This window comes from Gasterosteus aculeatus, chromosome 12, assembly GCF_964276395.1.
Source record: "Gasterosteus aculeatus chromosome 12, fGasAcu3.hap1.1, whole genome shotgun sequence".
Lineage (NCBI taxonomy): Eukaryota > Metazoa > Chordata > Actinopteri > Perciformes > Gasterosteidae > Gasterosteus > Gasterosteus aculeatus.
This window is the reverse complement of record NC_135700.1, coordinates 4,788,983-4,807,955: the sequence shown is the minus strand read 5'-3', so window position 1 is coordinate 4,807,955 and position 18,973 is coordinate 4,788,983. Positions and strand designations below refer to the sequence as shown.

General features: G+C 40.7%; 32 non-coding genes across 32 annotated transcripts; all 32 read right to left on the bottom strand.

Annotated features, from left to right (window-relative positions):
* Nucleotides 1–103: 103 nt before the first annotated feature.
* Nucleotides 104–204, bottom strand: trnay-gua (transfer RNA tyrosine (anticodon GUA)). The gene is made up of 2 exons: nt 168–204; nt 104–139 (listed from the first exon to the last, which is right to left on the bottom strand). It is a non-coding gene; the product is annotated as a tRNA-Tyr (tRNA).
* Nucleotides 205–561: 357 nt separating this feature from the next.
* Nucleotides 562–662, bottom strand: trnay-gua (transfer RNA tyrosine (anticodon GUA)). Its single transcript has 2 exons — nt 626–662; nt 562–597 (listed from the first exon to the last, which is right to left on the bottom strand). It is a non-coding gene; the product is annotated as a tRNA-Tyr (tRNA).
* Nucleotides 663–957: 295 nt separating this feature from the next.
* trnay-gua (transfer RNA tyrosine (anticodon GUA)) lies at nt 958–1,058 on the bottom strand. The gene is made up of 2 exons: nt 1,022–1,058; nt 958–993 (listed from the first exon to the last, which is right to left on the bottom strand). It is a non-coding gene; the product is annotated as a tRNA-Tyr (tRNA).
* A 357-nt stretch (nt 1,059–1,415) lies between these two features.
* Nucleotides 1,416–1,516, bottom strand: trnay-gua (transfer RNA tyrosine (anticodon GUA)). The gene is made up of 2 exons: nt 1,480–1,516; nt 1,416–1,451 (listed from the first exon to the last, which is right to left on the bottom strand). It is a non-coding gene; the product is annotated as a tRNA-Tyr (tRNA).
* Nucleotides 1,517–1,811: 295 nt separating this feature from the next.
* Nucleotides 1,812–1,912, bottom strand: trnay-gua (transfer RNA tyrosine (anticodon GUA)). Its single transcript has 2 exons — nt 1,876–1,912; nt 1,812–1,847 (listed from the first exon to the last, which is right to left on the bottom strand). It is a non-coding gene; the product is annotated as a tRNA-Tyr (tRNA).
* A 295-nt stretch (nt 1,913–2,207) lies between these two features.
* Nucleotides 2,208–2,308, bottom strand: trnay-gua (transfer RNA tyrosine (anticodon GUA)). Its single transcript has 2 exons — nt 2,272–2,308; nt 2,208–2,243 (listed from the first exon to the last, which is right to left on the bottom strand). It is a non-coding gene; the product is annotated as a tRNA-Tyr (tRNA).
* A 357-nt stretch (nt 2,309–2,665) lies between these two features.
* trnay-gua (transfer RNA tyrosine (anticodon GUA)) lies at nt 2,666–2,766 on the bottom strand. The gene is made up of 2 exons: nt 2,730–2,766; nt 2,666–2,701 (listed from the first exon to the last, which is right to left on the bottom strand). It is a non-coding gene; the product is annotated as a tRNA-Tyr (tRNA).
* A 357-nt stretch (nt 2,767–3,123) lies between these two features.
* Nucleotides 3,124–3,224, bottom strand: trnay-gua (transfer RNA tyrosine (anticodon GUA)). The gene is made up of 2 exons: nt 3,188–3,224; nt 3,124–3,159 (listed from the first exon to the last, which is right to left on the bottom strand). It is a non-coding gene; the product is annotated as a tRNA-Tyr (tRNA).
* Nucleotides 3,225–3,519: 295 nt separating this feature from the next.
* On the bottom strand, nt 3,520–3,620 carry trnay-gua (transfer RNA tyrosine (anticodon GUA)). Its single transcript has 2 exons — nt 3,584–3,620; nt 3,520–3,555 (listed from the first exon to the last, which is right to left on the bottom strand). It is a non-coding gene; the product is annotated as a tRNA-Tyr (tRNA).
* A 295-nt stretch (nt 3,621–3,915) lies between these two features.
* On the bottom strand, nt 3,916–4,016 carry trnay-gua (transfer RNA tyrosine (anticodon GUA)). The gene is made up of 2 exons: nt 3,980–4,016; nt 3,916–3,951 (listed from the first exon to the last, which is right to left on the bottom strand). It is a non-coding gene; the product is annotated as a tRNA-Tyr (tRNA).
* A 419-nt stretch (nt 4,017–4,435) lies between these two features.
* On the bottom strand, nt 4,436–4,536 carry trnay-gua (transfer RNA tyrosine (anticodon GUA)). The gene is made up of 2 exons: nt 4,500–4,536; nt 4,436–4,471 (listed from the first exon to the last, which is right to left on the bottom strand). It is a non-coding gene; the product is annotated as a tRNA-Tyr (tRNA).
* Nucleotides 4,537–5,475: 939 nt separating this feature from the next.
* Nucleotides 5,476–5,576, bottom strand: trnay-gua (transfer RNA tyrosine (anticodon GUA)). The gene is made up of 2 exons: nt 5,540–5,576; nt 5,476–5,511 (listed from the first exon to the last, which is right to left on the bottom strand). It is a non-coding gene; the product is annotated as a tRNA-Tyr (tRNA).
* Nucleotides 5,577–6,787: 1,211 nt separating this feature from the next.
* trnay-gua (transfer RNA tyrosine (anticodon GUA)) lies at nt 6,788–6,888 on the bottom strand. Its single transcript has 2 exons — nt 6,852–6,888; nt 6,788–6,823 (listed from the first exon to the last, which is right to left on the bottom strand). It is a non-coding gene; the product is annotated as a tRNA-Tyr (tRNA).
* Nucleotides 6,889–7,579: 691 nt separating this feature from the next.
* trnay-gua (transfer RNA tyrosine (anticodon GUA)) lies at nt 7,580–7,680 on the bottom strand. Its single transcript has 2 exons — nt 7,644–7,680; nt 7,580–7,615 (listed from the first exon to the last, which is right to left on the bottom strand). It is a non-coding gene; the product is annotated as a tRNA-Tyr (tRNA).
* Nucleotides 7,681–7,975: 295 nt separating this feature from the next.
* trnay-gua (transfer RNA tyrosine (anticodon GUA)) lies at nt 7,976–8,076 on the bottom strand. Its single transcript has 2 exons — nt 8,040–8,076; nt 7,976–8,011 (listed from the first exon to the last, which is right to left on the bottom strand). It is a non-coding gene; the product is annotated as a tRNA-Tyr (tRNA).
* Nucleotides 8,077–8,495: 419 nt separating this feature from the next.
* trnay-gua (transfer RNA tyrosine (anticodon GUA)) lies at nt 8,496–8,596 on the bottom strand. Its single transcript has 2 exons — nt 8,560–8,596; nt 8,496–8,531 (listed from the first exon to the last, which is right to left on the bottom strand). It is a non-coding gene; the product is annotated as a tRNA-Tyr (tRNA).
* A 356-nt stretch (nt 8,597–8,952) lies between these two features.
* On the bottom strand, nt 8,953–9,053 carry trnay-gua (transfer RNA tyrosine (anticodon GUA)). The gene is made up of 2 exons: nt 9,017–9,053; nt 8,953–8,988 (listed from the first exon to the last, which is right to left on the bottom strand). It is a non-coding gene; the product is annotated as a tRNA-Tyr (tRNA).
* An 877-nt stretch (nt 9,054–9,930) lies between these two features.
* trnay-gua (transfer RNA tyrosine (anticodon GUA)) lies at nt 9,931–10,031 on the bottom strand. Its single transcript has 2 exons — nt 9,995–10,031; nt 9,931–9,966 (listed from the first exon to the last, which is right to left on the bottom strand). It is a non-coding gene; the product is annotated as a tRNA-Tyr (tRNA).
* Nucleotides 10,032–10,326: 295 nt separating this feature from the next.
* trnay-gua (transfer RNA tyrosine (anticodon GUA)) lies at nt 10,327–10,427 on the bottom strand. The gene is made up of 2 exons: nt 10,391–10,427; nt 10,327–10,362 (listed from the first exon to the last, which is right to left on the bottom strand). It is a non-coding gene; the product is annotated as a tRNA-Tyr (tRNA).
* Nucleotides 10,428–11,118: 691 nt separating this feature from the next.
* Nucleotides 11,119–11,219, bottom strand: trnay-gua (transfer RNA tyrosine (anticodon GUA)). Its single transcript has 2 exons — nt 11,183–11,219; nt 11,119–11,154 (listed from the first exon to the last, which is right to left on the bottom strand). It is a non-coding gene; the product is annotated as a tRNA-Tyr (tRNA).
* A 357-nt stretch (nt 11,220–11,576) lies between these two features.
* Nucleotides 11,577–11,677, bottom strand: trnay-gua (transfer RNA tyrosine (anticodon GUA)). The gene is made up of 2 exons: nt 11,641–11,677; nt 11,577–11,612 (listed from the first exon to the last, which is right to left on the bottom strand). It is a non-coding gene; the product is annotated as a tRNA-Tyr (tRNA).
* An 877-nt stretch (nt 11,678–12,554) lies between these two features.
* trnay-gua (transfer RNA tyrosine (anticodon GUA)) lies at nt 12,555–12,655 on the bottom strand. Its single transcript has 2 exons — nt 12,619–12,655; nt 12,555–12,590 (listed from the first exon to the last, which is right to left on the bottom strand). It is a non-coding gene; the product is annotated as a tRNA-Tyr (tRNA).
* Nucleotides 12,656–12,950: 295 nt separating this feature from the next.
* On the bottom strand, nt 12,951–13,051 carry trnay-gua (transfer RNA tyrosine (anticodon GUA)). The gene is made up of 2 exons: nt 13,015–13,051; nt 12,951–12,986 (listed from the first exon to the last, which is right to left on the bottom strand). It is a non-coding gene; the product is annotated as a tRNA-Tyr (tRNA).
* A 1,545-nt stretch (nt 13,052–14,596) lies between these two features.
* On the bottom strand, nt 14,597–14,697 carry trnay-gua (transfer RNA tyrosine (anticodon GUA)). The gene is made up of 2 exons: nt 14,661–14,697; nt 14,597–14,632 (listed from the first exon to the last, which is right to left on the bottom strand). It is a non-coding gene; the product is annotated as a tRNA-Tyr (tRNA).
* A 357-nt stretch (nt 14,698–15,054) lies between these two features.
* Nucleotides 15,055–15,155, bottom strand: trnay-gua (transfer RNA tyrosine (anticodon GUA)). The gene is made up of 2 exons: nt 15,119–15,155; nt 15,055–15,090 (listed from the first exon to the last, which is right to left on the bottom strand). It is a non-coding gene; the product is annotated as a tRNA-Tyr (tRNA).
* Nucleotides 15,156–15,908: 753 nt separating this feature from the next.
* On the bottom strand, nt 15,909–16,009 carry trnay-gua (transfer RNA tyrosine (anticodon GUA)). Its single transcript has 2 exons — nt 15,973–16,009; nt 15,909–15,944 (listed from the first exon to the last, which is right to left on the bottom strand). It is a non-coding gene; the product is annotated as a tRNA-Tyr (tRNA).
* A 295-nt stretch (nt 16,010–16,304) lies between these two features.
* trnay-gua (transfer RNA tyrosine (anticodon GUA)) lies at nt 16,305–16,405 on the bottom strand. The gene is made up of 2 exons: nt 16,369–16,405; nt 16,305–16,340 (listed from the first exon to the last, which is right to left on the bottom strand). It is a non-coding gene; the product is annotated as a tRNA-Tyr (tRNA).
* A 419-nt stretch (nt 16,406–16,824) lies between these two features.
* Nucleotides 16,825–16,925, bottom strand: trnay-gua (transfer RNA tyrosine (anticodon GUA)). Its single transcript has 2 exons — nt 16,889–16,925; nt 16,825–16,860 (listed from the first exon to the last, which is right to left on the bottom strand). It is a non-coding gene; the product is annotated as a tRNA-Tyr (tRNA).
* A 357-nt stretch (nt 16,926–17,282) lies between these two features.
* Nucleotides 17,283–17,383, bottom strand: trnay-gua (transfer RNA tyrosine (anticodon GUA)). The gene is made up of 2 exons: nt 17,347–17,383; nt 17,283–17,318 (listed from the first exon to the last, which is right to left on the bottom strand). It is a non-coding gene; the product is annotated as a tRNA-Tyr (tRNA).
* Nucleotides 17,384–17,678: 295 nt separating this feature from the next.
* Nucleotides 17,679–17,772, bottom strand: trnay-gua (transfer RNA tyrosine (anticodon GUA)). The gene is made up of 2 exons: nt 17,736–17,772; nt 17,679–17,714 (listed from the first exon to the last, which is right to left on the bottom strand). It is a non-coding gene; the product is annotated as a tRNA-Tyr (tRNA).
* Nucleotides 17,773–18,129: 357 nt separating this feature from the next.
* Nucleotides 18,130–18,230, bottom strand: trnay-gua (transfer RNA tyrosine (anticodon GUA)). Its single transcript has 2 exons — nt 18,194–18,230; nt 18,130–18,165 (listed from the first exon to the last, which is right to left on the bottom strand). It is a non-coding gene; the product is annotated as a tRNA-Tyr (tRNA).
* Nucleotides 18,231–18,587: 357 nt separating this feature from the next.
* Nucleotides 18,588–18,688, bottom strand: trnay-gua (transfer RNA tyrosine (anticodon GUA)). The gene is made up of 2 exons: nt 18,652–18,688; nt 18,588–18,623 (listed from the first exon to the last, which is right to left on the bottom strand). It is a non-coding gene; the product is annotated as a tRNA-Tyr (tRNA).
* Nucleotides 18,689–18,973: the final 285 nt, after the last annotated feature.

Below are 18,973 nucleotides of genomic sequence, written 5' to 3'. Positions count from 1 at the left end.
TTACAAAGAATGGATGGATTTGTCATGAGGAATATTGACAAGAAGCAAGGGTTTGCGATCAGGAAATACCTGTTGACCCAAACAGGACAACATTATAAAAATGTCCTTCGAGCCGGAGTTGAACCAGCGACCTAAGGATACCTGCTAATTGCACATTGAACATCAGCCTACAGTCCTCCGCTCTACCAACTGAGCTATCGAAGGGTAAAGAAAGAAACCTGCATTTTAGCGTGTATATTGAGGACGGAGCTGCCGATAAACCAAAGCTTTTTTGAAAAAGAATGAATGGATTCTTAATGAGGAATATTGATGAGAAGCAAGGGTTGAGCTTGTTTTACAAAGGAGGGATGGATTTGTTATGAGGAATATTGATGAGAAGCAAGGGTTGAGCTTGTTTTACAAAGGATGGATGGATTTGTTATGAGGAATATTGATGAGAAGCAAGGGTTGAGCTTGTTTTACAAAGAATGGATGGATTTGTCATGAGGAATATTGACAAGATGCAAGGGTTTGCGATCAGGAAATACCTGTTGACCCAAACCGGACAACATTATAAAAATGTCCTTCGAGCCGGAGTTGAACCAGCGACCTAAGGATACCTGCTAACTACAGATTGAACATCAGCCTACAGTCCTCCGCTCTACCAACTGAGCTATCGAAGGGTAAAGAAAGAGACCTGCATTTTAGCGTGTATATTGAGGACGGAGCTGCCGATAAACCAAAGCTTTTTTGACAAAGAATGAATGGATTCTTAATAAGGAATATTGATGAGAAGCAAGGGTTGAGCTTGTTTTACAAAGGATGGATGGATTTGTTATGAGGAATATTGATGAGAAGCAAGGGTTGAGCTTGTTTTACAAAGAATGGATGGATTTGTCATGAGGAATATTGACAAGAAGCAAGGGTTTGCGATCAGGAAATACCTGTTGACCCAAACCGGACAACATTATAAAAATGTCCTTCGAGCCGGAGTTGAACCAGCGACCTAAGGATACCTGCTAATTGCACATTGAACATCAGCCTACAGTCCTCCGCTCTACCAACTGAGCTATCGAAGGGTAAAGAAAGAGACCTGCATTTTAGCGTGTATATTGAGGACGGAGCTGCCGATAAACCAAAGCTTTTTTGACAAAGAATGAATGGATTCTTAATGAGGAATATTGATGAGAAGCAAGGGTTGAGCTTGTTTTACAAAGGATGGATGGTTTTGTTATGAGGATTATTGATGAGAAGCAAGGGTTGAGCTTGTTTTACAAAGGATGGATGGATTTGTTATGAGGAAAATTGATGAGAAGCAAGGGTTGAGCTTGTTTTACAAAGAATGGATGGATTTTTCATGAGGAATATTGACAAGATGCAAGGGTTTACGATCAGGAAATAACTGTTGACCCAAACCGGACAACATTATAAAAATGTCCTTCGAGCCGGAGTTGAACCAGCGACCTAAGGATACCTGCTAATTACAGATTGAACATCAGCCTACAGTCCTCCGCTCTACCAACTGAGCTATCGAAGGGTAAAGAAAGAGACCTGCATTTTAGCGTGTATATTGAGGACGGGGCTGCCGATAAACCAAAGCTTTTTTGACAAAGAATGAATGGATTCTTAATGAGGAATATTGATGAGAAGCAAGGGTTGAGCTTGTTTTACAAAGGATGGATGGATTTGTTATGAGGAATATTGATGAGAAGCAAGGGTTGAGCTTGTTTTACAAAGAATGGATGGATTTGTCATGAGGAATATTGACAAGAAGCAAGGGTTTGCGATCAGGAAATACCTGTTGACCCAAACAGGACAACATTATAAAAATGTCCTTCGAGCCGGAGTTGAACCAGCGACCTAAGGATACCTGCTAATTGCACATTGAACATCAGCCTACAGTCCTCCGCTCTACCAACTGAGCTATCGAAGGGTAAAGAAAGAGACCTGCATTTTAGCGTGTATATTGAGGACGGAGCTGCCGATAAACCAAAGCTTTTTTGACAAAGAATGAATGGATTCTTAATGAGGAATATTGATGAGAAGCAAGGGTTGAGCTTGTTTTACAAAGGATGGATGGATTTGTTATGAGGAATATTGATGAGAAGCAAGGGTTGAGCTTGTTTTACAAAGAATGGATGGATTTGTCATGAGGAATATTGACAAGAAGCAAGGGTTTGCGATCAGGAAATACCTGTTGACCCAAACCGGACAACATTATAAAAATGTCCTTCGAGCCGGAGTTGAACCAGCGACCTAAGGATACCTGCTAATTGCACATTGAACATCAGCCTACAGTCCTCCGCTCTACCAACTGAGCTATCGAAGGGTAAAGAAAGAGACCTGCATTTTAGCGTGTATATTGAGGATGGAGCTGCCGATAAACCAAAGCTTTTTTGACAAAGAATGAATGGATTCTTAATGAGGAATATTGATGAGAAGCAAGGGTTGAGCTTGTTTTACAAAGGATGGATGGATTTGTTATGAGGAATATTGATGAGAAGCAAGGGTTGAGCTTGTTTTACAAAGGATGGATGGATTTGTTATGAGGAATATTGATGAGAAGCAAGGGTTGAGCTTGTTTTACAAAGAATGGATGGATTTGTCATGAGGAATATTGACAAGAAGCAAGGGTTTGCGATCAGGAAATACCTGTTGACCCAAACCGGACAACATTATAAAAATGTCCTTCGAGCCGGAGTTGAACCAGCGACCTAAGGATACCTGCTAATTGCACATTGAACATCAGCCTACAGTCCTCCGCTCTACCAACTGAGCTATCGAAGGGTAAAGAAAGAAACCTGCATTTTAGCGTGTATATTGAGGACGGAGCTGCCGATAAACCAAAGCTTTTTTGACAAAGAATGAATGGATTCTTAATGAGGAATATTGATGAGAAGCAAGGGTTGAGCTTGTTTTACAAAGGATGGATGGATTTGTTATGAGGAATATTGATGAGAAGCAAGGGTTGAGCTTGTTTTACAAAGGATGGATGGATTTGTTATGAGGAATATTGATGAGAAGCAAGGGTTGAGCTTGTTTTACAAAGAATGGATGGATTTGTCATGAGGAATATTGACAAGATGCAAGGGTTTGCGATCAGGAAATACCTGTTGACCCAAACCGGACAACATTATAAAAATGTCCTTCGAGCCGGAGTTGAACCAGCGACCTAAGGATACCTGCTAATTGCACATTGAACATCAGCCTACAGTCCTCCGCTCTACCAACTGAGCTATCGAAGGGTAAAGAAAGAAACCTGCATTTTAGCGTGTATATTGAGGACGGAGCTGCCGATAAACCAAAGCTTTTTTGACAAAGAATGAATGGATTCTTAATGAGGAATATTGATGAGAAGCAAGGGTTGAGCTTGTTTTACAAAGGATGGATGGATTTGTTATGAGGAATATTGATGAGAAGCAAGAGTTGAGCTTGTTTTACAAAGAATGGATGGATTTGTCATGAGGAATATTGACAAGAAGCAAGGGTTTGCGATCAGGAAATACCTGTTGACCCAAACCGGACAACATTATAAAAATGTCCTTCGAGCCGGAGTTGAACCAGCGACCTAAGGATACCTGCTAATTGCACATTGAACATCAGCCTACAGTCCTCCGCTCTACCAACTGAGCTATCGAAGGGTAAAGAAAGAGACCTGCATTTTAGCGTGTATATTGAGGACGGAGCTGCCGATAAACCAAAGCTTTTTTGACAAAGAATGAATGGGTTCTTAATGAGGAATATTGATGAGAAGCAAGGGTTGAGCTTGTTTTACAAAGGATGGATGAATTTGTTATGAGGAATATTGATGAGAAGCAAGGGTTGAGCTTGTTTTACAAAGAATGGATGGATTTGTCATGAGGAATATTGACAAGAAGCAAGGGTTTGCGATCAGGAAATACCTGTTGACCCAAACCGGACAACATTATAAAAATGTCCTTCGAGCCGGAGTTGAACCAGCGACCTAAGGATACCTGCTAACTACAGATTGAACATCAGCCTACAGTCCTCCGCTCTACCAACTGAGCTATCGAAGGGTAAAGAAAGAGACCTGCATTTTAGCGTGTATATTGAGGACGGAGCTGCCGATAAACCAAAGCTTTTTTGACAAAGAATGAATGGATTCTTAATGAGGAATATTGATGAGAAGCAAGGGTTGAGCTTGTTTTACAAAGGATGGATGGATTTGTTATGAGGAATATTGATGAGAAGCAAGGGTTGAGCTTGTTTTACAAAGGATGGATGGATTTGTTATGAGGAATATTGATGAGAAGCAAGGGTTGAGCTTGTTTTACAAAGGATGGATGGATTTGTTATGAGGAATATTGATGAGAAGCAAGGGTTGAGCTTGTTTTACAAAGAATGGATGGATTTGTCATGAGGAATATTGACAAGATGCAAGGGTTTGCGATCAGGAAATACCTGTTGACCCAAACCGGACAACATTATAAAAATGTCCTTCGAGCCGGAGTTGAACCAGCGACCTAAGGATACCTGCTAATTGCACATTGAACATCAGCCTACAGTCCTCCGCTCTACCAACTGAGCTATCGAAGGGTAAAGAAAGAGACCTGCATTTTAGCGTGTATATTGAGGACGGAGCTGCCGATAAACCAAAGCTTTTTTGACAAAGAATGAATGGATTCTTAATGAGGAATATTGATGAGAAGCAAGGGTTGAGCTTGTTTTACAAAGGATGGATGGATTTGTTATGAGGAATATTGATGAGAAGCAAGGGTTGAGCTTGTTTTACAAAGGATGGATGGATTTGTTATGAGGAATATTGATGAGAAGCAAGGGTTGAGCTTGTTTTACAAAGGATGGATGGATTTGTTATGAGGAATATTGATGAGAAGCAAGGGTTGAGCTTGTTTTACAAAGAATGGATGGATTTGTCATGATGAATATTGACAAGATGCAAGGGTTTGCGATCAGGAAATACCTGTTGACCCAAACCGGACAACATTATAAAAATGTCCTTCAAGCCGGAGTTGAACCAGCGACCTAAGGATACCTGCTAACTACAGCTTGAACATCAGCCTACAGTCCTCCGCTCTACCAACTGATCTATCGAAGGGTAAAGAAAGAGACCTGCATTTTAGCGTGTATAATAAGGACGGAGCTGCCGATAAACCAAAGCTTTTTTGACAAAGAATGAATGGATTCTTAATGAGGAATATTGATGAGAAGCAAGGGTTGAGCTTGTTTTACAAAGGATGAATGGATTTGTTATGAGGAATATTGATGAGAAGCAAGGGTTGAGCTTGTTTTACAAAGGATGGATGGATTTGTTATGAGGAATATTGATGAGAAGCAAGGGTTGAGCTTGTTTTACAAAGGATGGATGGATTTGTTATGAGGAATATTGATGAGAAGCAAGGGTTGAGCTTGTTTTACAAAGAATGGATGGATTTGTCATGAGGAATATTGACAAGATGCAAGGGTTTGCGATCAGGAAATACCTGTTGACCCAAACCGGACAACATTATAAAAATGTCCTTCGAGCCGGAGTTGAACCAGCGACCTAAGGATACCTGCTAATTGCACATTGAACATCAGCCTACAGTCCTCCGCTCTACCAACTGAGCTATCGAAGGGTAAAGAAAGAGACCTGCATTTTAGCGTGTATATTGAGGACGGAGCTGCCGATAAACCAAAGCTTTTTTGACAAAGAATGAATGGATTCTTAATGAGGAATATTGATGAGAAGCAAGGGTTGAGCTTGTTTTACAAAGGATGGATGGATTTGTTATGAGGAATATTGATGAGAAGCAAGGGTTGAGCTTGTTTTACAAAGAATGGATGGATTTGTCATGAGGAATATTGACAAGAAGCAAGGGTTTGCGATCAGGAAATACCTGTTGACCCAAACCGGACAACATTATAAAAATGTCCTTCGAGCCGGAGTTGAACCAGCGACCTAAGGATACCTGCTAACTACAGCTTGAACATCAGCCTACAGTCCTCCGCTCTACCAACTGATCTATCGAAGGGTAAAGAAAGAGACCTGCATTTTAGCGTGTATAATAAGGACGGAGCTGCCGATAAACCAAAGCTTTTTTGACAAAGAATGAATGGATTCTTAATGAGGAATATTGATGAGAAGCAAGGGTTGAGCTTGTTTTACAAAGGATGAATGGATTTGTTATGAGGAATATTGATGAGAAGCAAGGGTTGAGCTTGTTTTACAAAGGATGGATGGATTTGTTATGAGGAATATTGATGAGAAGCAAGGGTTGAGCTTGTTTTACAAAGGATGGATGGATTTGTTATGAGGAATATTGATGAGAAGCAAGGGTTGAGCTTGTTTTACAAAGAATGGATGGATTTGTCATGAGGAATATTGACAAGATGCAAGGGTTTGCGATCAGGAAATACCTGTTGACCCAAACCGGACAACATTATAAAAATGTCTTTCGAGCCGGAGTTGAACCAGCGACCTAAGGATACCTGCTAATTGCACATTGAACATCAGCCTACAGTCCTCCGCTCTACCAACTGAGCTATCGAAGGGTAAAGAAAGAGACCTGCATTTTAGCGTGTATATTGAGGACGGAGCTGCCGATAAACCAAAGCTTTTTTGACAAAGAATGAATGGATTCTTAATGAGGAATATTGATGAGAAGCAAGGGTTGAGCTTGTTTTACAAAGGATGGATGGATTTGTTATGAGGAATATTGATGAGAAGCAAGGGTTGAGCTTGTTTTACAAAGAATGGATGGATTTGTCATGAGGAATATTGACAAGAAGCAAGGGTTTGCGATCAGGAAATACCTGTTGACCCAAACCGGACAACATTATAAAAATGTCCTTCGAGCCGGAGTTGAACCAGCGACCTAAGGATACCTGCTAATTGCACATTGAACATCAGCCTACAGTCCTCCGCTCTACCAACTGAGCTATCGAAGGGTAAAGAAAGAGACCTGCATTTTAGCGTGTATATTGAGGACGGAGCTGCCGATAAACCAAAGCTTTTTTGACAAAGAATGAATGGATTCTTAATGAGGAATATTGATGAGAAGCAAGGGTTGAGCTTGTTTTACAAAGGATGGATGGATTTGTTATGAGGAATATTGATGAGAAGCAAGGGTTGAGCTTGTTTTACAAAGAATGGATGGATTTGTCATGAGGAATATTGACAAGAAGCAAGGGTTTGCGATCAGGAAATACCTGTTGACCCAAACCGGACAACATTATAAAAATGTCCTTCGAGCCGGAGTTGAACCAGCGACCTAAGGATACGTGCTAATTGCACATTGAACATCAGCCTACAGTCCTCCGCTCTACCAACCGAGCTATCGAAGGGTAAAGAAAGAGACCTGCATTTTAGCGTGTATATTGAGGACGGAGCTGCCGATAAACCAAAGCTTTTTTGACAAAGAATGAATGAATTCTTAATGAGGAATATTGATGAGAAGCAAGGGTTGAGCTTGTTTTACAAAGGATGGATGGATTTATTATGAGGAAAATTGATGAGAAGCAAGGGTTGAGCTTGTTTTACAAAGAATGGATGGATTTTTCATGAGGAATATTGACAAGATGCAAGGGTTTGCGATCAGGAAATACCTGTTGACCCAAACCGGACAACATTATAAAAATGTCCTTCGAGCCGGAGTTGAACCAGCGACCTAAGGATACCTGCTAACTACAGATTGAACATCAGCCTACAGTCCTCCGCTCTACCAACTGAGCTATCGAAGGGTAAAGAAAGAGACCTGCATTTTAGCGTGTATATTGAGGACGGAGCTGCCGATAAACCAAAGCTTTTTTGACAAAGAATGAATGGATTCTTAATGAGGAATATTGATGAGAAGCAAGGGTTGAGCTTGTTTTACAAAGGATGGATGGATTTGTTATGAGGAATATTGATGAGAAGCAAGGGTTGAGCTTGTTTTACAAAGAATGGATGGATTTGTCATGAGGAATATTGACAAGAAGCAAGGGTTTGCGATCAGGAAATACCTGTTGACCCAAACCGGACAACATTATAAAAATGTCCTTCGAGCCGGAGTTGAACCAGCGACCTAAGGATACCTGCTAATTGCACATTGAACATCAGCCTACAGTCCTCCGCTCTACCAACTGAGCTATCGAAGGGTAAAGAAAGAGACCTGCATTTTAGCGTGTATATTGAGGACGGAGCTGCCGATAAAACAAAGCTTTTTTGACAAAGAATGAATGGATTCTTAATGAGGAATATTGATGAGAAGCAAGGGTTGAGCTTGTTTTACAAAGGATGGATGGATTTGTTATGAGGAATATTGATGAGAAGCAAGGGTTGAGCTTGTTTTACAAAGGATGGATGGATTTGTTATGAGGAATATTGATGAGAAGCAAGGGTTGAGCTTGTTTTACAAAGAATGGATGGATTTGTTATGAGGAATATTGATGAGAAGCAAGGGTTGAGCTTGTTTTACAAAGAATGGATGGATTTGTCATGAGGAATATTGACAAGATGCAAGGGTTTGCGATCAGGAAATACCTGTTGACCCAAACCGGACAACATTATAAAAATGTCCTTCGAGCCGGAGTTGAACCAGCGACCTAAGGATACCTGCTAATTGCACATTGAACATCAGCCTACAGTCCTCCGCTCTACCAACTGAGCTATCGAAGGGTAAAGAAAGAAACCTGCATTTTAGCGTGTATATTGAGGACGGAGCTGCCGATAAACCAAAGCTTTTTTGACAAAGAATGAATGGATTCTTAATGAGGAATATTGATGAGAAGCAAGGGTTGAGCTTGTTTACAAAGGATGGATGGATTTGTTATGAGGAATATTGATGAGAAGCAAGGGTTGAGCTTGTTTTACAAAGGATGGATGGATTTGTTATGAGGAATATTGATGAGAAGCAAGGGTTGAGCTTGTTTTACAAAGAATGGATGGATTTGTCATGAGGAATATTGACAAGATGCAAGGGTTTGCGATCAGGAAATACCTGTTGACCCAAACCGGACAACATTATAAAAATGTCCTTCGAGCCGGAGTTGAACCAGCGACCTAAGGATACCTGCTAATTGCACATTGAACATCAGCCTACAGTCCTCCGCTCTACCAACTGAGCTATCGAAGGGTAAAGAAAGAAACCTGCATTTTAGCGTGTATATTGAGGACGGAGCTGCCGATAAACCAAAGCTTTTTTGAAAAAGAATGAATGGATTCTTAATGAGGAATATTGATGAGAAGCAAGGGTTGAGCTTGTTTTACAAAGGATGGATGGATTTGTTATGAGGAATATTGATGAGAAGCAAGGGTTGAGCTTGTTTTACAAAGGATGGATGGATTTGTTATGAGGAATATTGATGAGAAGCAAGGGTTGAGCTTGTTTTACAAAGAATGGATGGATTTGTCATGAGGAATATTGACAAGATGCAAGGGTTTGCGATCAGGAAATACCTGTTGACCCAAACCGGACAACATTATAAAAATGTCCTTCGAGCCGGAGTTGAACCAGCGACTTAAGGATACCTGCTAACTACAGATTGAACATCAGCCTACAGTCCTCCGCTCTACCAACTGAGCTATCGAAGGGTAAAGAAAGAGACCTGCATTTTAGCGTGTATATTGAGGACGGAGCTGCCGATAAACCAAAGCTTTTTTGACAAAGAATGAATGGATTCTTAATGAGGAATATTGATGAGAAGCAAGGGTTGAGCTTGTTTTACAAAGGATGGATGGATTTTTTATGAGGAATATTGATGAGAAGCAAGGGTTGAGCTTGTTTTACAAAGGATGGATGGATTTGTTATGAGGAATATTGATGAGAAGCAAGGGTTGAGCTTGTTTTACAAAGGATGGATGGATTTGTTATGAGGAATATTGATGAGAAGCAAGGGTTGAGCTTGTTTTACAAAGAATGGATGGATTTGTCATGAGGAATATTGACAAGATGCAAGGGTTTGCGATCAGGAAATACCTGTTGACCCAAACCGGACAACATTATAAAAATTTCCTTCGAGCCGGAGTTGAACCAGCGACCTAAGGATACCTGCTAATTGCACATTGAACATCAGCCTACAGTCCTCCGCTCTACCAACTGAGCTATCGAAGGGTAAAGAAAGAGACCTGCATTTTAGCGTGTATATTGAGGACGGAGCTGCCGATAAACCAAAGCTTTTTTGACAAAGAATGAATGGATTCTTAATGAGGAATATTGATGAGAAGCAAGGGTTGAGCTTGTTTTACAAAGGATGGATGGATTTGTTATGAGGAATATTGATGAGAAGCAAGGGTTGAGCTTGTTTTACAAAGAATGGATGGATTTGTCATGAGGAATATTGACAAGAAGCAAGGGTTTGCGATCAGGAAATACCTGTTGACCCAAACCGGACAACATTATAAAAATGTCCTTCGAGCCGGAGTTGAACCAGCGACCTAAGGATACCTGCTAATTGCACATTGAACATCAGCCTACAGTCCTCCGCTCTACCAACTGAGCTATCGAAGGGTAAAGAAAGAGACCTGCATTTTAGCGTGTATATTGAGGACGGAGCTGCCGATAAACCAAAGCTTTTTTGACAAAGAATGAATGGATTCTTAATGAGGAATATTGATGAGAAGCAAGGGTTGAGCTTGTTTTACAAAGGATGGATGGATTTGTTATGAGGAATATTGATGAGAAGCAAGGGTTGAGCTTGTTTTACAAAGAATGGATGGATTTGTCATGAGGAATATTGACAAGAAGCAAGGGTTTGCGATCAGGAAATACCTGTTGACCCAAACCGGACAACATTATAAAAATGTCCTTCGAGCCGGAGTTGAACCAGCGACCTAAGGATACGTGCTAATTGCACATTGAACATCAGCCTACAGTCCTCCGCTCTACCAACCGAGCTATCGAAGGGTAAAGAAAGAGACCTGCATTTTAGCGTGTATATTGAGGACGGAGCTGCCGATAAACCAAAGCTTTTTTGACAAAGAATGAATGAATTCTTAATGAGGAATATTGATGAGAAGCAAGGGTTGAGCTTGTTTTACAAAGGATGGATGGATTTATTATGAGGAAAATTGATGAGAAGCAAGGGTTGAGCTTGTTTTACAAAGAATGGATGGATTTTTCATGAGGAATATTGACAAGATGCAAGGGTTTGCGATCAGGAAATACCTGTTGACCCAAACCGGACAACATTATAAAAATGTCCTTCGAGCCGGAGTTGAACCAGCGACCTAAGGATACCTGCTAACTACAGATTGAACATCAGCCTACAGTCCTCCGCTCTACCAACTGAGCTATCGAAGGGTAAAGAAAGAGACCTGCATTTTAGCGTGTATATTGAGGACGGAGCTGCCGATAAACCAAAGCTTTTTTGACAAAGAATGAATGGATTCTTAATGAGGAATATTGATGAGAAGCAAGGGTTGAGCTTGTTTTACAAAGAATGGATGGATTTGTTATGAGGAATATTGATGAGAAGCAAGGGTTGAGCTTGTTTTACAAAGGATGGATGGATTTGTTATGAGGAATATTGATGAGAAGCAAGGGTTGAGCTTGTTTTACAAAGAATGGATGGATTTGTCATGAGGAATATTGACAAGATGCAAGGGTTTGCGATCAGGAAATACCTGTTGACCCAAACCGGACAACATTATAAAAATGTCCTTCGAGCCGGAGTTGAACCAGCGACCTAAGGATACCTGCTAATTGCACATTGAACATCAGCCTACAGTCCTCCGCTCTACCAACTGAGCTATCGAAGGGTAAAGAAAGAAACCTGCATTTTAGCGTGTATATTGAGGACGGAGCTGCCGATAAACCAAAGCTTTTTTGAAAAAGAATGAATGGATTCTTAATGAGGAATATTGATGAGAAGCAAGGGTTGAGCTTGTTTTACAAAGGATGGATGGATTTGTTATGAGGAATATTGATGAGAAGCAAGGGTTGAGCTTGTTTTACAAAGGATGGATGGATTTGTTATGAGGAATATTGATGAGAAGCAAGGGTTGAGCTTGTTTTACAAAGAATGGATGGATTTGTCATGAGGAATATTGACAAGATGCAAGGGTTTGCGATCAGGAAATACCTGTTGACCCAAACCGGACAACATTATAAAAATGTCCTTCGAGCCGGAGTTGAACCAGCGACTTAAGGATACCTGCTAACTACAGATTGAACATCAGCCTACAGTCCTCCGCTCTACCAACTGAGCTATCGAAGGGTAAAGAAAGAGACCTGCATTTTAGCGTGTATATTGAGGACGGAGCTGCCGATAAACCAAAGCTTTTTTGACAAAGAATGAATGGATTCTTAATAAGGAATATTGATGAGAAGCAAGGGTTGAGCTTGTTTTACAAAGGATGGATGGATTTGTTATGAGGAATATTGATGAGAAGCAAGGGTTGAGCTTGTTTTACAAAGGATGGATGGATTTGTTATGAGGAATATTGATGAGAAGCAAGGGTTGAGCTTGTTTTACAAAGGATGGATGGATTTGTTATGAGGAATATTGATGAGAAGCAAGGGTTGAGCTTGTTTTACAAAGAATGGATGGATTTGTCATGAGGAATATTGACAAGATGCAAGGGTTTGCGATCAGGAAATACCTGTTGACCCAAACCGGACAACATTATAAAAATTTCCTTCGAGCCGGAGTTGAACCAGCGACCTAAGGATACCTGCTAATTGCACATTGAACATCAGCCTACAGTCCTCCGCTCTACCAACTGAGCTATCGAAGGGTAAAGAAAGAGACCTGCATTTTAGCGTGTATATTGAGGACGGAGCTGCCGATAAACCAAAGCTTTTTTGACAAAGAATGAATGGATTCTTAATGAGGAATATTGATGAGAAGCAAGGGTTGAGCTTGTTTTACAAAGGATGGATGGATTTGTTATGAGGAATATTGATGAGAAGCAAGGGTTGAGCTTGTTTTACAAAGAATGGATGGATTTGTCATGAGGAATATTGACAAGAAGCAAGGGTTTGCGATCAGGAAATACCTGTTGACCCAAACCGGACAACATTATAAAAATGTCCTTCGAGCCGGAGTTGAACCAGCGACCTAAGGATACCTGCTAATTGCACATTGAACATCAGCCTACAGTCCTCCGCTCTACCAACTGAGCTATCGAAGGGTAAAGAAAGAGACCTGCATTTTAGCGTGTATATTGAGGACGGAGCTGCCGATAAACCAAAGCTTTTTTGACAAAGAATGAATGGATTCTTAATGAGGAATATTGATGAGAAGCAAGGGTTGAGCTTGTTTTACAAAGGATGGATGGATTTGTTATGAGGAATATTGATGAGAAGCAAGGGTTGAGCTTGTTTTACAAAGAATGGATGGATTTGTCATGAGGAATATTGACAAGAAGCAAGGGTTTGCGATCAGGAAATACCTGTTGACCCAAACCGGACAACATTATAAAAATGTCCTTCGAGCCGGAGTTGAACCAGCGACCTAAGGATACGTGCTAATTGCACATTGAACATCAGCCTACAGTCCTCCGCTCTACCAACCGAGCTATCGAAGGGTAAAGAAAGAGACCTGCATTTTAGCGTGTATATTGAGGACGGAGCTGCCGATAAACCAAAGCTTTTTTGACAAAGAATGAATGAATTCTTAATGAGGAATATTGATGAGAAGCAAGGGTTGAGCTTGTTTTACAAAGGATGGATGGATTTATTATGAGGAATATTGATGAGAAGCAAGGGTTGAGCTTGTTTTACAAAGAATGGATGGATTTGTCATGAGGAATATTGACAAGAAGCAAGGGTTTGCGATCAGGAAATACCTGTTGACCCAAACCGGACAACATTATAAAAATGTCCTTTGAGCCGGAGTTGAACCAGCGACCTAAGGATACCTGCTAATTGCACATTGAACATCAGCCTACAGTCCTCCGCTCTACCAACTGAGCTATCGAAGGGTAAAGAAAGAAACCTGCATTTTAGCGTGTATATTGAGGACGGAGCTGCCGATAAACCAAAGCTTTTTTGAAAAAGAATGAATGGATTCTTAATGAGGAATATTGATGAGAAGCAAGGGTTGAGCTTGTTTTACAAAGGATGGATGGATTTGTTATGAGGAATATTGATGAGAAGCAAGGGTTGAGCTTGTTTTACAAAGGATGGATGGATTTGTTATGAGGAATATTGATGAGAAGCAAGGGTTGAGCTTGTTTTACAAAGAATGGATGGATTTGTCATGAGGAATATTGACAAGATGCAAGGGTTTGCGATCAGGAAATACCTGTTGACCCAAACCGGACAACATTATAAAAATGTCCTTCGAGCCGGAGTTGAACCAGCGACCTAAGGATACCTGCTAATTGCACATTGAACATCAGCCTACAGTCCTCCGCTCTACCAACAGAGCTATCGAAGGGTAAAGAAAGAGACCTGCATTTTAGCGTGTATATTGAGGACGGAGCTGCCGATAAACCAAAGCTTTTTTGACAAAGAATAAATGGATTCTTAATGAGGAATATTGATGAGAAGCAAGGGTTGAGCTTGTTTTACAAAGGATGGATGGATTTGTTATGAGGAATATTGATGAGAAGCAAGGGTTGAGCTTGTTTTACAAAGAATGGATGGATTTGTCATGAGGAATATTGACAAGAAGCAAGGGTTTGCGATCAGGAAATACCTGTTGACCCAAACCGGACAACATTATAAAAATGTCCTTCGAGCCGGAGTTGAACCAGCGACCTAAGGATACCTGCTAATTGCACATTGAACATCAGCCTACAGTCCTCCGCTCTACCAACTGAGCTATCGAAGGGTAAAGAAAGAGACCTGCATTTTAGCGTGTATATTGAGGACGGAGCTGCCGATAAACCAAAGCTTTTTTGACAAAGAATGAATGGATTCTTAATGAGGAATATTGATGAGAAGCAAGGGTTGAGCTTGTTTTACAAAGGATGGATGGTTTTGTTATGAGGATTATTGATGAGAAGCAAGGGTTGAGCTTGTTTTACAAAGGATGGATGGATTTGTTATGAGGAAAATTGATGAGAAGCAAGGGTTGAGCTTGTTTTACAAAGAATGGATGGATTTTTCATGAGGAATATTGACAAGATGCAAGGGTTTGCGATCAGGAAATACCTGTTGACCCAAACCGGACAACATTATAAAAATGTCCTTCGAGCCGGAGTTGAACCAGCGACCTAAGGATACCTGCTAATTACAGATTGAACATCAGCCTACAGTCCTCCGCTCTACCAACTGAGCTATCGAAGGGTAAAGAAAGAGACCTGCATTTTAGCGTGTATATTGAGGACGGGGCTGCCGATAAACCAAAGCTTTTTTGACAAAGAATGAATGGATTCTTAATGAGGAATATTGATGAGAAGCAAGGGTTGAGCTTGTTTTACAAAGGATTGATGGATTTGTTATGAGGAATATTGATGAGAAGCAAGGGTTGAGCTTGTTTTACAAAGAATGGATGGATTTGTCATGAGGAATATTGACAAGAAGCAAGGGTTTGCGATCAGGAAATACCTGTTGACCCAAACCGGACAACATTATAAAAATGTCCTTCGAGCCGGAGTTGAACCAGCAACCTAAGGATACCTGCTAATTGCACATTGAACATCAGCCTACAGTCCTCCGCTCTACCAACTGAGCTATCGAAGGGTAAAGAAAGAGACCTGCATTTTAGCGTGTATATTGAGGACGGAGCTGCCGATAAACCAAAGCTTTTTTGACAAAGAATGAATGGATTCTTAATGAGGAATATTGATGAGAAGCAAGGGTTGAGCTTGTTTTACAAAGGATGGATGGATTTGTTATGAGGAATATTGATGAGAAGCAAGGGTTGAGCTTGTTTTACAAAGGATGGATGGATTTGTTATGAGGAATATTGATGAGAAGCAAGGGTTGAGCTTGTTTTACAAAGAATGGATGGATTTGTCATGAGGAATATTGACAAGATGCAAGGGTTTGCGATCAGGAAATACCTGTTGACCCAAACCGGACAACATTATAAAAATGTCCTTCGAGCCGGAGTTGAACCAGCGACCTAAGGATACCTGCTAATTGCACATTGAACATCAGCCTACAGTCCTCCGCTCTACCAACTGAGCTATCGAAGGGTAAAGAAAGAAACCTGCATTTTAGCGTGTATATTGAGGACGGAGCTGCCAATAAACCAAAGCTTTTTTGAAAAAGAATGAATGGATTCTTAATGAGGAATATTGATGAGAAGCAAGGGTTGAGCTTGTTTTACAAAGGATGGATGGATTTGTTATGAGGAATATTGATGAGAAGCAAGGGTTGAGCTTGTTTTACAAAGAATGGATGGATTTGTCATGAGGAATATTGACAAGATGCAAGGGTTTGCGATCAGGAAATACCTGTTGACCCAAACCGGACAACATTATAAAAATGTCCTTCGAGCCGGAGTTGAACCAGCGACCTAAGGATACCTGCTAATTGCACATTGAACATCAGCCTACAGTCCTCCGCTCTACCAACTGAGCTATCGAAGGGTAAAGAAAGAGACCTGCATTTTAGCGTGTATATTGAGGACGGAGCTGCCGATAAACCAAAGCTTTTTTGACAAAGAATGAATGGATTCTTAATGAGGAATATTGATGAGAAGCAAGGGTTGAGCTTGTTTTACAAAGGATGGATGGATTTGTTATGAGGAATATTGATGAGAAGCAAGGGTTGAGCTTGTTTTACAAAGGATGGATGGATTTGTTATGAGGAATATTGATGAGAAGCAAGGGTTGAGCTTGTTTTACAAAGAATGGATGGATTTGTTATGAGGAATATTGATGAGAAGCAAGGGTTGAGCTTGTTTTACAAAGAATGGATGGATTTGTCATGAGGAATATTGACAAGATGCAAGGGTTTGCGATCAGGAAATACCTGTTGACCCAAACCGGACAACATTATAAAAATGTCCTTCGAGCCGGAGTTGAACCAGCGACCTAAGGATACCTGCTAATTGCACATTGAACATCAGCCTACAGTCCTCCGCTCTACCAACTGAGCTATCGAAGGGTAAAGAAAGAGACCTGCATTTTAGCGTGTATATTGAGGACGGAGCTGCCGATAAACCAAAGCTTTTTTGACAAAGAATGAATGGATTCTTAATGAGGAATATTGATGAGAAGCAAGGGTTGAGCTTGTTTTACAAAGGATGGATGGATTTGTTATGAGGAATATTGATGAGAAGCAAGGGTTGAGCTTGTTTTACAAAGAATGGATGGATTTGTTATGAGGAATATTGATGAGAAGCAAGGGTTGAGCTTGTTTTACAAAGAATGGATGGATTTGTCATGAGGAATATTGACAAGATGCAAGGGTTTGCGATCAGGAAATACCTGTTGACCCAAACCGGACAACATTATAAAAATGTCCTTCGAGCCGGAGTTGAACCAGCGACCTAAGGATACCTGCTAATTGCACATTGAACATCAGCCTACAGTCCTCCGCTCTACCAACTGAGCTATCGAAGGGTAAAGAAAGAAACCTGCATTTTAGCGTGTATATTGAGGACGGAGCTGCCGATAAACCAAAGCTTTTTTGACAAAGAATGAATGGATTCTTAATGAGGAATATTGATGAGAAGCAAGGGTTGAGCTTGTTTTACAAAGGATGGATGGATTTGTTATGAGGAATATTGATGAGAAGCAAGGGTTGAGCTTGTTTTACAAAGAATGGATGGATTTGTCATGAGGAATATTGACAAGAAGCAAGGGTTTGCGATCAGGAAATACCTGTTGACCCAAACAGGACAACATTATAAAAATGTCCTTCGAGCCGGAGTTGAACCAGCGACCTAAGGATACCTGCTAATTGCACATCAGCCTACAGTCCTCCGCTCTACCAACTGAGCTATCGAAGGGTAAAGAAAGAAACCTGCATTTTAGCGTGTATATTGAGGACGGAGCTGCCGATAAACCAAAGCTTTTTTGAAAAAGAATGAATGGATTCTTAATGAGGAATATTGATGAGAAGCAAGGGTTGAGCTTGTTTTACAAAGGATGGATGGATTTGTTATGAGGAATTTTGATGAGAAGCAAGGGTTGAGCTTGTTTTACAAAGGATGGATGGATTTGTTATGAGGAATATTGATGAGAAGCAAGGGTTGAGCTTGTTTTACAAAGAATGGATGGATTTGTCATGAGGAATATTGACAAGATGCAAGGGTTTGCGATCAGGAAATACCTGTTGACCCAAACCGGACAACATTATAAAAATGTCCTTCGAGCCGGAGTTGAACCAGCGACCTAAGGATACCTGCTAATTGCACATTGAACATCAGCCTACAGTCCTCCGCTCTACCAACTGAGCTATCGAAGGGTAAAGAAAGAGACCTGCATTTTAGCGTGTATATTGAGGACGGAGCTGCCGATAAACCAAAGCTTTTTTGACAAAGAATGAATGGATTCTTAATGAGGAATATTGATGAGAAGCAAGGGTTGAGCTTGTTTTACAAAGGATGGATGGATTTGTTATGAGGAATATTGATGAGAAGCAAGGGTTGAGCTTGTTTTACAAAGGATGGATGGATTTGTTATGAGGAATATTGATGAGAAGCAAGGGTTGAGCTTGTTTTACAAAGAATGGATGGATTTGTCATGAGGAATATTGACAAGATGCAAGGGTTTGCGATCAGGAAATACCTGTTGACCCAAACCGGACAACATTATAAAAATGTCCTTCGAGCCGGAGTTGAACCAGCGACCTAAGGATACCTGCTAACTACAGATTGAACATCAGCCTACAGTCCTCCGCTCTACCAACTGAGCTATCGAAGGGTAAAGAAAGAGACCTGCATTTTAGCGTGTATATTGAGGACGGAGCTGCCAATAAACCAAAGCTTTTTTGACAAAGAATGAATGGATTCTTAATGAGGAATATTGATGAGAAGCAAGGGTTGAGCTTGTTTTACAAAGGATGGATGGATTTGTTATGAGGAATATTGATGAGAAGCAAGGGTTGAGCTTGTTTTACAAAGGATGGATGGATTTGTTATGAGGAATATTGATGAGAAGCAAGGGTTGAGCTTGTTTTACAAAGGATGGATGGATTTGTTATGAGGA